This window comes from Dromiciops gliroides, chromosome 1 (assembly GCF_019393635.1).
Source record: "Dromiciops gliroides isolate mDroGli1 chromosome 1, mDroGli1.pri, whole genome shotgun sequence".
Taxonomy (NCBI): domain Eukaryota; kingdom Metazoa; phylum Chordata; class Mammalia; order Microbiotheria; family Microbiotheriidae; genus Dromiciops; species Dromiciops gliroides.
Window position 1 is genome coordinate 298,468,538 of NC_057861.1, and position 13,249 is coordinate 298,481,786.

Genomic DNA, 13,249 nt, shown 5'->3' on the forward strand with positions numbered 1-13,249 from the left:
TCATATGTGTAATCAGCCTTAGATCTCTTGCCTTTTCAATGGCTGGGGGAGGGTCATGAGAGAGTGAGAGATTTCAAATTCAATTTTTTTTTAAAAAGTTAAAAATATTTGGATGTAGTTGGGAATTATTTAATAAAATAAATAAAGTATATTAAAATATTTTATAAAACTCTTTGTGATAATAACTTGCAAGAAGGTTCAGACTTGCATTTATAGACATTATTTACTCATCTAGCAATTCCCTATACCAATGAAGTCATAGGTTTATATTCTAGTCCTGTCCCTAATTCTATGTGAAAAACACTCTAGGAAGTGAAGTGAATAATCAATCAATGAGCATCTATGAAATATTTACTGTATATAAGACTTTGGTGATTAAAAAAAATGAAAGAAAGAAATAAACCTATCTGTCAAATAGATTACATTCTAATGTGGGAGCAAATATGTACTTTAAAAATAACTGGACTGTCTTTTACTCTTCTCGCGAAACTTGCTGCCAGCTTCCTTTTCTCTTTTGCAGAGGCATGTGATATGCCTTCCCGACTAAGGAAGACGCGGAAGCTCGGTGGGCACATCAGCAACTGCCACGGGGTCTATCGGCAAGCACCAGAAGCACCTGGATGCAGGAGGGTTGATGCATCACCGCATCAACTTCGACAAATATCATCTTGGTTACTTCGGGAAAGTGGGTATGAGGCATTACCACTTGAAGAAGAACCAAAGCTACTGCCCAACCGTCAACCTTGATAAGCTGTGGACACTTGTCAGTGAGCAGACCAGGATTAATGCTGCCAAAAGTAAGGAAGGGCTTGCCCCTGTCATTGATGTTATGTCGTAGGGGTACCACAAAGTCCTGGGAAAAGGGAAACTCCCTAAGTAGCCAGTCATCGTGAAGGCAAAATTTTTAAGCAGAAGAGCCGAGGAAAAGATTAAGGGTGTTGGTGGAGCTTGTGTCCTTGTGGCATAAAACCAATGTTATCAAATAAAACAAATGTCTTTATTAAAAAAAAAATTGGGCTATAAATTACAGGTCCATCTTCATGTTTTATGTATATTATGTTACATATTTGTTTCATATAAATATATACATACATATGTGCATGTATACATACACATATAGAAAGAGATGGCTATATGTGCAAATCTGTAAAGACATGTGTGTATATGTAGGTACATGTATACATATGTATAAGTACATACAAATGTATATGCACTACCAGTTAGGTGATTTAAACTGGATATTCTATGGGTATCTCAAAATCATATTGTGGAAGACAGAATACTATATTTATTCACCCACTATCACCCACAATTATTCTTCACCAAGAGTATGAGATTATTATTTACGGAATAGGCATCCTTCCAGGCACAGATGTGTGTAACCTTGGTCTCATCCTAAACTCACCCTTTTATTTTATTCACTATTGTGAGAAAATAATGAGTTTTGGGGGGACCCAGAGGCTACCCACTCTAGGCCTAACTCAGGAGCCTTGCTTAATCTCTTTCAGAACCAGCCCAGGTTCAGTACAGTTGGAGCTCAAACTCTGAATAGAGACAATAGAGATTAAAATCACACCTACCTGAAAGACTTTTCCCCTCAGAGGGTCTGGACTCTGGACTCTAACCTCAGCACATACTGCTCATTATAATATGGACCACCCTCAAGTCCAGTAAGCCAATAGATTTGAATGATGCTAGCCAATTAGCTTTGAGCAGTGTGTAAGGGCCGCAGCTACTCTGGGTGTCAGGGAGTTTACACTGTCTCTCAAGTTCTCTTGGCCTGGGATGCTGGAAGAGGCAGAAACACTGCCCCTGCTCTCTCTCACTTGCTCTTTCTCCTGGGTAATGTAAGGCTTTTGAACTTTCAGAGCCATGTGCTCTCTTTTTACTAACATTTAATATGATTTAATAAATGCTTAATGCCAAAGACTGGTGCTATAGCCTCTAATTTATAAGTAGCAATATATTAGAAAGGCCAGCTAAGTCCCCTATATCTTAGGAGAGGGATAGGCATCCCCAGTATATTTCAACTGACATATTCTACATATTCAATTATTTACCAAATCATATCATTTCTTTTACCTCCATACCTCTCGGATATATCCTCTTTTTTCTTTATTCACTTAGCCATCAGTCTAATTTAGTACATCTTTATATGTACTGGAGTATTACAAGGCTACCCAGGACACTCCATCACCCATTTATGTACCTTTATATCGGCTCTCTCCCATACCAGGAATGCTCTCCTACTATATATCTCTGCTTCCTAGAACCTATAGTTTTCCTTCACTCTAAAACTTAGATTGGGTTTCTTCTACTGTATGAAAGTTTTGATAGTTCCTTAGCCTCTAGGTTGTCTTTTAAAAAAAATTCCTATGATAAACACTTATGATAGACATGTGCATATATATGTATATGCATATATATTTTATTTATATACATATTTAGATATTGCCTGTTTTATATACATATTTATATGTGTACATATATATATACACACACATATATATATATATATGTACATATGCATGCATGGTTCATATAATATATACTATGGATTACAATAGGCGTGAGTGGAGACAGTAACTCATATAATTAAAAATAACCCAAAAAACAGAACCATCTCAGTATCTAAGTCATATATTGCCTATAGTTCACGTGACATATAAAACTACAAAGCATATAAGAATAAGGAGTATTTATGTTCACACTCTTTCTCCCCAGTTCATTTTCCACATTGATACCAAATTGATATTCCTACCAAAAGGATCAGAGCATATCAGTATCTTCCTGAGGAAGCTTTAGTGGCCCCTTATTGCCTCGAAGATCTCTATCTTAAACTATCATAAACTCCTTTGCCATTTCAATGTCATCACAATATGGCTTTAACTCTTCTTTCCAGACAAACACTACATTACTCCCCTTCACACAATGCATATTACAAAATGAGTGTTACATTTTCCTTTCTTTGTCTTTGGACAGTTGTCACTGGAAATTTCTTTTCACTTCTGGGAATGCAAGGTTCCATTTCAGGTTCAGTTTAAATTATGTTTCTCATCAGAGATTACTGATTCTCTATTTGTTAGGAATTTGTTGCTTTGGAATTACCTTGTATTTGTTTTTGTATATATAATTTAGTTAGTTATCAGTGAACCTTGTCCCCTCTGGCCCCTAGTAAACACTAAGTTTTTGCCATCAGGGGTGACTAGTTTTTATCTCTGTATCCTCCAGAACATAGCAGAGTGCCTGACACATAATAAGATTATAATATGTTTGTTATATTAACAATTTAGTATTAAACATTTTTATTTACATAGAATCATAAAATATTAAAATTGCTTGTCTATTTTTAATTCCTACACATATTAGGAATATAAATTACTAATTTAGTTACAGGAAAAGGCTTAAATCAATGTATATATTTTGTTTTGATGCTCAGCAAGAACAGAAAATTCAAGCCATTTAAGCTTTTATCTTAAATTATTACTAAAATAGTTAAATTTAATATATTTTTTTCTTATGCGTTGTGATGGATTTCACTAGGTATAACTAATAAGGAATGAATTTTATTGGCTGCTGAAATGGTTAGATATTTGTCTGAAAGCATAATGATTCTAAGAGTATGGAGCAAGGAGAAATCCCAGGTAATGTGCTGCCTCTATAAAAGGGAATTATGAGAAAACAACTTTCATTTTGCCAAAATCTAGGGTTGCTTCTCCATTCATAGTCTTTTCAGTGATTTATTCTGTATTTATCTACTTTCTTTTCCAATTCTCTCCACTCTCTCCCTCTCTCCCTACCTTTTTCTCAAATAGGATGCATAGTCCCAACTAGCTCTTTCAGGCTTATAATAACTCTTTCAGGATTCCCACATAGTCTTTTGAATCTGTTGATTCTCTGAACTGTGGTTTGACCTGTAGTGTAATTAACTTATTTTCTTCATTCAAAGCATGTCCTTTTTCACCCATGAAGGAAGAGTCTTCACTTAATTCTCTGTCAATTGCATCTTATTAGTAGCATAAATTTGTGCTCTTCCTTTGGGTTTGGGGTATTTAGTTGTATTTCTATATGGTTAACATGTTTTTTTTTTAAATATAAAGTAATATTGTGTGTGTGTATGCATGCACTTTTGCAAACTAGAAGATTTTGCTGGGAAGCCACGTAACATTTCCCTGAAATGTTTTAGGATACAAAGGCACTATAATTGTCAGGTCACTCTATAAATAGGGAATGTTTTCAAAGATATAAACCTTTAAAGCCCTAAGAAGCTATTTAAACATATACTTGAGGATAGTAACCCTTTCTCCTTGTTTCTTTTATAGCTTCAGGTTTTTTTCCTTGTTCTTTTCTCTTTTTTCCTTCTTTTGCAAACATGAGGTATTTTAAAAAAATCTGTCAAAAATGGAAAAGGCCCTGGACAATGTCAAACTCTACTCACCATTATGCTAAAGAGTTGGGCATTAAATGAAATTACTGGCTATACTTATGCAAAATATAAAGTTCTATTTCATAGTAATCTTTTTGTCAAATAAAAATATTTCTACCTAAGTAAGGATCAGAGAAGTAGAGAGTAGAGATTTGGAGCTGGGAGGGAACTTAGTTGATTCTAACTCATCTTACAAATGAGGAAACATTTTGAGAAAGGTTAAGTACAGACAGATGACTGAAGCCATATTCAGACAGTTTAAGGATCAGTGGTTTCATTGATGTGAGCATAGCCTTAATTTAGGCTTTGAGAAGTGTTATAACCAATTATCACCATGTAGTTTGTTATACTGGTGATAAATCTTAGTACAAGCTTGTCTTTATACCACAGATACAGAGTTTATCCACAGATATATACTCTAAGTCTTTCAAACTTGGCAAGAACTGTTAGAGTTTGCCTTTGAGAACCCTGGTACATAGGATTCATCTTAACATGTTCTTTGTCGTCATTGTCTTTTCTTTTTCCTGTTCTTCTAGCCCATCTTTCTTGCTCTGGCATCATTTTCTTCCCTTCAATCTCAACACTTTGGTTATCCAGTTCATTTGAATTTGCTTTACTATGTCTTGGTTTCTCATACAGTCGCTAGCTTACATTTGTTCAATCCTAATTCTTAGGCAATTATTTTCTTCAGAGAGCTTTTGTATCTCCCTTTCCATTTGGCTTTTCAAGCTGTTGACTTTTTTGTCATGACTCTCCTGCATTTCTCTTATTTCTCTTTCCATTATTTTCTCCATCTCTCTATATCTTCCTTCTCTTCAAAGTCCCTTTTGAGGGCTTCCATGGCCTGAGACCATCCATCTTTTTCTTAGAAGCTTTGGATATTGGAGCTTTGACTTTGTTATTATCTTTTTCTGAGGGTTTGTGATGGTCTACTTTTCCCAAAAAAAAGCTTTCTATAGTCTGCTACTTTCTCTGCTAACTCACCTCTACCCAGAAGCAGATATCTGATTGAAATCTGATTCTCTGTGGTCAGAAGCTTGGCATCCCTGTGCCCCTCCCTCACTGGGCTGCCACCACTTCATTTGCCCACACATTCAGAACCAGGGTGCTTTGCCCAAATTCTAGCAAAAATCACAGCCACTTCATCCTGGACAACCACCAAACCCCCTCACCAGTCTGCAAGTGGAGCCTCAGAAGAAACCCCTGTTGCTGAAGACTCTCAGACCCTGGAGGTACATTCTGTTCCAGACTGGGTACACACTGAGTGCTGACCTCCTCTCTCAGCCCACACAACAGGTGATCCCAGTTGCAGTCTTTGGCTGGAAAATAGTCTCATTCTGTTCTTATGTGGGTTAGGCTGCTTCAGGGTTTGTGCTATGGCATATTTTAGAAGGAGTGGACAGGTTTATTGGGAGCTTTGGGTTAGTCCCAGCCTTTCCTCTGCCATCTTGGCTCTGCCCTGCTATTTTAATTCTTAAGTAATGATTTTCTTCAGAGAGCTTTTGCACCTCCTTTTCCATTTGGCCAATTGGGCTTTTCAAGCTGTTGACTTTTTTTCCATGATCCTCCTGCATTGATCTCATTTCTCCTTCCAGTTTTGACTCTACCTCTCTTACTTTTCCCTCTATCCCACTTATTTTCTCTTCAAAGTCTTTTTTTGAGCACTTCCATGGCCTGAGACCAGTTCATATATTTCTTGGAAGCTTTGGATGTAGGAGCCTTGACTTTGTTATTATTTTCTTCTGAAGGTGTATTTTGATCTAACTTATATCTAAAGAAACTTTCAATGGTCCCCTGCATTCTCTGCCTTTCCATCTTGCCTGCATATTTCTTGGATTTTAACTACCTCTTAATGTGGAGTACTATTTCCAGGATGCACTGTCCCAAGCTACAGGATCAAGAAACTAAAGCCCAAAAAGTTGCCATGACCAATTTGTTTGTCTTTGATTACAAATTCTGATACTAAATATAGCATGCTCTCAATTACTTTAATTGAACTAATTGAAAACTGATTTTTCAAAAAAAAACAACACCCCCAAAACCAAAAAACACAAAACACAAAAAAAGAAAACTGATTTTTTTTCTCCCTCACTATATGGAGACAAACTGTACTAGTCTTGGCCAATCAACTTTGGCTTACTATGCCACAAGATATGAAACTTGAGGGGTGAGGGACCTCAGATGCCTTCTAGTCCAATCCATTCCTAATACTGATGAGGAATCTGATATCCAAATATGGGAAATTACTCTCCCACAATCACATAAATAGTGATAGAGCTGAGGAATATGAAACCAGGTTTTCTTGATCTAAAACATGGTACATAGTAGGTATTTCATAAATGTTTACTGATTAATTGATTAGTGCTCTTTCCTCTGAATTGTGTCAAATCCCAAGAAATCCAGGATAGCCTGCCAGGACCCATATCTAAGCAAATATGAGTTTCTCTTTATATTTGTGTGTCTGTGTCTGTGTACATGCATACATACATGTGTGTTAGAGATAGGTAAAGGAGAGGAGAGGAAAAGAGAGGAGAGGAGAGGGGAGAGAGAGAGAGAGAGATTCTGCTTCTTAAAATTTTTGGTTCTTTGTTCTTTATTAATACAAATATGGTAGGAGATGTATTGATGGGTACTCTGGTTTTCACTAATAAGTAAAAATGAAATGAAAACAGATTTCATTTTTGTTACTGAGCTGATAGTCCAAAGGATTTTTTTATAGTTTTCAGCATGGCTATCTGAAATAATGTTTGCTTTCTGTCAATCCTTCACATTGATGGCCTGTCTATTTTCTAAAAATTTACAGACTGCAGTGAAAAGGGTTCTCATGTACTATTTCTTAGCATATAATGGATGGGATTTGAAAAGATTCAGTTGGATGGACACTGGAGGCCTAGTACTATGTTAAAATATATTAGAGTTATGTTGACAGTAAGCACAGGAGTAATGTGCCACTATCTAAGCTTAAGTAAAAATTTCTCACGTACATCAAGAGCTTCCTATAAAAGGAGATCTAATGTCCTTATATTTTATGGCCCAACATAAATCAAGATAAAAGGAAGTTCTATGTATCAGTTCAGTTTTACTCTACCTTACTTTATTTGAATATACCCATTTATCATGTTTCTAATGTACTTTAATTATGACTAGAAGTTGTATTAGCAGAAGTTACTTATTTAAAAACACAATTTCACTATCATTAAAACACTTGACTGAAAGTTATAGTTTCATGGTTTCTATTAAATGGTACATTTATAGAGAATCTGTGACCTCCAAAGTCATTTTCATGCCACAGTCATAGGCAACAGCTTCAGTCTAGATCCTATCAGAGTGTAACCTTTTCAGAAGATACATCATATTCCAAATCACTGGTGGCATTAGTTCTAAAAGAAACACACACAGGAAAAATAGCAAAACAGGCTAGGTACTCTAAGAAAATGTTCTGGGACTACTAATATTTTTTTTTCTCTTTTTACTTTGAGGATGAAAAATTCAAAAGATTAGACCAGTAACCTGAAGTCAGGGTCACTTGTTTGTTTTCTGTTTGTTTTGTTTTGTTTGTTTGTTTTTGTCTTCCATTGTTGCTAACTTTAAAGTGATACCATGACCTTTTCTAGACTTAGTTTATTGTTGTGTAATCAATAAATAATGAAACTATGTTCTTTTTTGTGCAAAGATGGCTGGAAGAAAAATTAGTAAACCCTATTTCTAAAGAATTAAGGCTCAAAGTTATAAAAAAGTGAGTCTTTGGGGCAGCTAGGTGGCGCAGTGGATAAAGCACCGGCCCTGGATTCAGGAGTACCTGAGTTCAAATCTGGCCTCAGACACTTGGCACTTGCTAGCTGTGTGACCCTGGGCAAGTCACTTAATCCCCATTGCCCCGTTAAAAAAAAAAAGTGAGTCTTTTCTATTTTAACTTTGATCTAATGATTTTAATTTCTCACAGAAACCAAATTGTTCACTGACAAACTCTGAATCCATCTTTTAGGATTCCTTTCAGTAGCTAAAAAAGGGGTAATTTACTAAGTGGTGCCCTGTTACACAATAATAATTCACTGTACACGGGTGACCATTTTATTCTTAGCAAATAATTTATCCATGGCAAGATCAAATGCATATGGTGTTATTCATGTCACATCATCAACTTTCATTTGAAAACCACCACCAAATAGTCACATACTATAACTTTTTACTTCTATAGCATTTTATATCATGAAAAAACCTTTCATCACTTATTTAGTAATTGTTTCATTAACATTTTCACTATTGTAGAGGAAAAAAATGAGGCTTGAATCTACTTAGAAACAAGGCCAATATGAAAAGTTTACAGGAAAAAGGTTTGGGGAGGTTAGTACACTGCAACCTACAAATAAATAGCTGGTATGCATAAAGAGCTTTAAGTTTTTCAAATGTCTTTAAATGTCTTTATAATAATTATTATTATTATCTCATTTCTTACAATAAACTTGTGTGCTACGTGCTATCATTATCTCCATTTCACACATGAGTAAACTGAGAATGAAAGAGGTTGACTGACTTATCCAGGGCCATACCACTTATTGTCTGAACTAGAACAACAACTTAATCTGTTGTCAAATAAATAATTTTATTTAATGCACTATCTAGTTGCCTTAATATCACTGTGTTAATGGTAGTCAAAAAGACCGGTGCTGTGCTAGGCTGCCTTCAGAGTAACTAAGAAAGCTCAGAGAGGATTATTGTTCTGTTATAGTACTATGTCCTAGCTAGTTTATATGTGGAGTTTTGTATTAAGTTCTGGATGTAATATTTTAGGAAGGATATTGACAAGCTTGAGTGCATCAAAAACATGGGGTTGTAGATTTAGAGCTTAGATGATACATTAGATGCTTCTTCATTGTACACAGGAGACAAAGATAGGTTAGTGATTTGTCTAAGGTCTCACAGCTAATGAATGTCTGAGGAAAGACTAAGAAGCCAGGTCTTTCTGATACTACATCGATCCATGGTCTTATCCATTACAACAAGAATGACCAGGATTGGTAGAGAACTGGAAATTATGCCATGTAAAAGGATTTGAAATAATAAGCCTGGATAATAGGAAAATTTGTCTTCAAATTACTCCTCTATAGCGGGAGGGAGGTTGTCTAAAGGATTTCCAAGTTCTCCTTTATTTCTAAATATTTTATGATTTGAAATATTTTGAAGGACTGTTATAAAGAACAGTAATAGCTTACATTAACTAGCATCTATATATAACTATATTTTCCAAAATGCTTTAGACATATTATATCATTGGATCTCATAACTATAGGACCAAAACACTACAGATATTATCTTTTCCATTTTGCAAATAATGAAACTAAACTTGAGAGAACATAAGGGACTGCCATAAAGATTGTGGATTTTTCTTCTTGGCCTCAGGGAAAAAACCTAGAAATATGTTCTTCAGAAGAAAAGAAAGAATGGAAAAAGACATTTAAGAAATGAAATGTTCATAATAGAGATAGTTTCTGGGAACTGGATTTGGAGTTTTGGACTACAGTTTAAAATAAATTAATGATAATCTTTTGAGCATAGATGGAGTACTCTTAAGTAGAACTGGGAAAGGCATTTATCTGGTCTTGAAATTCTAATTAATAAGGCTTCCAAGTAAAGAGGAAGGAAAAAAGGAAAATCTACCTATGTATATACAACCTGACAAAAACTGAGAGATTATTTTGATGTGATCTGTGTGTGTGTGTGTGTGTGTGTGTGTGTGTAGAGAGAGAGTTGTTTTTGTCCCTTTTGTTCAGTCATATGAATGGTGAGTGCAAAGGTATACCTGAATCCCCTATAATTTTTTTGGGTATTAATCAAATGCATATATGCTCATTAAACACTATTAACTTGTGTTACTTTTATTTTATATAATAACAACCATAATCACGCAAAAATGAAGAATCTCTTCATCAGCAGCATCTGCATGAGCAACAGTCAGCAAATGATAGACTAGAAAAGAGTTAGTTTTCAGAAATGGAGAGTTAAATAACAATGATACAATTTTTGCTCAGTAGTTTTGTGGTTGTTCTTCAGTTGTTCAGTCATGGCCAATTCTCTGTAATCCTATAGACCATAGCACTCCAGGTCCTTCTGACCAACACTATCTATTGAAGTCCTTCCAATTCATGTTCATTTTTTCCATGAAGCTATGTATTCTTCTTACCCTCTGTCATCTCCTTTTCCCTTTGCCATCAATCTTTCCTAATATCAGGATCTTTAATAATGAGTCCCATCTTCTCATTATGTAAGCAGAGTATTTAAGCTTCAGCTTCAATATTTGACCTTCCAGTGAATGGCCTCAATTAATTTCTTTAAGTTTTGACTGATTTGATATCTTTGTTGTCCAAAAGACTCTCAAATATCTTTTCCAGCACCACAGTTAGAACAGAACTTGTCTTTCCTTATAATCCAACACTCACAGCCGTACATTACAAATGGAATATAGATAGATAGAAAAATAGATATAGATATAGATAGATATATAGATATAGATACAGATATAGATATATAGTCTTGGATGGGGGATGTCTTGACATTTTAGTATTCTGTTCATAGCTTTCTAATAAGCAAGTGTTTAAGAAATTGAAGAATATTCATCTTTAAGTAGTATAGGTTCATTTACACAAGCAACTTTTGTAAGAAAATTTTATTAGCTGTATATAAAATCACTGCTTGCAGGAAAAAAATTAAAACTGTGAATACCTAGAAACACAAAATAAAATGCTCACAACTATGTATCAGAAGCAATCTAGTTTTCATAAGCTGGTATATCATAGTAAAAAAAAATTTGAAAAAAAAACAAATAATCTGCATTGAAACCAAAGAATTACCAAACAATACAATGTTTACCATAACCATGCATGCATAACACTGATCTCAAAACTCCCCTTTAAAATTGATATTCATTTATATATTTTCTTTCAGCAACACCTGGATTTCCTTTTATTTTCTTCTTTCTCCCTTTTTACCAGAGCCATGTCTTACAAAAGCAAAAATAAATGAATAAGGGGCAGCTAAATGTATGCATATATACATACACATATGTATTCTGATTCTATTCACTTCACTTTTTATCAGTTGTATAAAAACTTTCCATGCTTCTATGTATTCATAATGTAAATTATTTCTTACTACTCAGTAATATTGCATTACTGTTATGTATTACATTCCTAGTCATTCCTTCAATGAAAGGAATCTATTTTGTTTCCAGTTCTTTTATATAACAGGGAGTTCTTCTATATACTTTTTCTGTATTTTTAAAAAAAATTTTTTGGTGAGGTACTTGGGGTTAAGTGACTTGCCCAGGGTCACACAGGTAGTAAGTGTTAAGTGTCTGAGGCTGGATTTGAACTCAGGTCCTCCTGAAACCAGGGCCGGTGCTCTATCCACTGTGCCACCCAGCTGTCCCTTGTATTCTTTTTAAAATAACATTTTCAGAATTTCTGACTTGCAGTAGAATCTCTGGGTCAACAATTTTTATCATCCTTATCATTTTATTTGCATAATTCTAAATTATGTTTTCAAAAATGTTGTATATTTTTGCAGTTCCAACAATGATTCATTAGTTTGACTGTTTGCACTGATACACACTGACTATTTCTGTCTTTCATCATGTTTGCTATTTTGGGGGGATCTGAGATTAAATCTGGGGAAAATTTTTTATTTCTCTTAGTAGTAGCAATTTGCAACATACTTTCAAATGATTGTTAACAATTTGTAATTTCTTTTTTGAGAAACATTTTTCCATATCCTTTGATGAATTATATACTTGGCAATAATATTTGCTCTTACATATTTTCATTAGTTCCCTATTTTCTTTAAGCCCAAATCCTTAGCCAATATGTCTGATACATGGTTGTTTATTTCATAGTTCAGTGCTTTTTTATTTGGCAATATGCATTCCTTTTATTTGTTAATAGCTTTCCAATTTTACATAATCAAAATTAGGTATCTTTTCCATTTTATTATCTCCATCCCTTGTTTTGTTGTGAATTTATTTTACACAAAAAATTATGAAAGGTATATGACCTGTTGTTCTTTGTTTGAATAGCCTGATCTTAGTATTGAGGTCTTGTGTGCACTTTAAATTTATTGTGGAACATGGTAAGCCTAATAGCTTGTCTATTTTTGTCAGAACCATTTTCTTTTTCCTGGGATTTCTCATCAAACAGAGAGAAGGGAATACTTTCCTAAGTAATATGTTTTGGGGTAAATGAAATAAACATTGTTTAGTTCCCTATTTTTTTTTTTTTGCAGTGCAATGAGGGTTGAGTGACTTTCTCAGGGTCACATAGCTAGTAAGTGTCAAGTGCCCGAAGCCGGATTTGAACTCAGGTCCTCCTAAATCCAGGGCCGGTGCTTTATCCACTGCGCCAACTAGTGGCCCCAATTCCCGATTTTTGAATCTCCCTTGTCTATTCTGTTCCACTGACATTTTCCTAACAGTATCAAATAGCTTTGTTGATTACTGCTTTATAATATAATTTGCACCATTCCTCTATTCCTACCTTAATTTTGTTTCATTGTTTCCCTGGATATTTTACATTCTTTGTTCTTCCTAATGAATATTGCTTTTTTATCAAGATTTGTAAAGTGTTCTCATGATAGTTTGATTGCTTTAACATTTAATTTGCTGGTTAGCCTTATTAATTAAATCATTGGCCAAACCTAGCCAAACCTAACCATAATAACTGAGTAGTCTTTAAGTTATTGAAATAAAAGAACGATGTTTTTAAATGTTGACAATCATGGATACTACTCATATAACTTCCATATTTTGTGTAATCAAAATATGCCAAAATATCT

At 34.5% G+C, this 13,249-nt stretch overlaps 1 pseudogene; it reads left to right on the plus strand.

Annotated features, from left to right (window-relative positions):
- The first annotated feature begins 531 nt into the window (after positions 1-531).
- On the plus strand, positions 532-983 carry LOC122732957 (annotated as a pseudogene).
- The last annotated feature ends 12,266 nt before the right edge of the window (positions 984-13,249 follow it).